Source organism: Falco naumanni, chromosome 3 (genome assembly GCF_017639655.2).
Source record: "Falco naumanni isolate bFalNau1 chromosome 3, bFalNau1.pat, whole genome shotgun sequence".
Classification (NCBI taxonomy): Eukaryota; Metazoa; Chordata; class Aves; order Falconiformes; family Falconidae; genus Falco; species Falco naumanni.
The window spans coordinates 91,348,165-91,348,488 of record NC_054056.1 but is presented as its reverse complement, the minus strand read 5'-3'; positions in this window follow the sequence as shown (position 1 = coordinate 91,348,488).

Below are 324 nucleotides of genomic sequence, written 5' to 3'. Positions count from 1 at the left end.
GCTAAGGATGCGGTGAAGTATTGATTGGCTTTGTTACCAATGCAGTGCCTGAGACCTGAGAGCAGGAAAGGTCACATCTTTTTTACCCACCATCATCACCTCAGGCTCCATGGTGACAGACATTATTTGATCTTCTCTCAGAAGTACTTGGCTTTTTTATTTTTTTTTAATCGATTGGGGCCAATCTGAGTTAGGTTGAGAAACACTGGGCTCAGTATTTGCAAGAAACATCCGTGGCTGAAAAGAATAACAATGCAGAATCATGGTTCGTGGCTTTCTACCCTGCAAAAGACTAAGAGATCTTTCAAAAATAATGGTAATTTG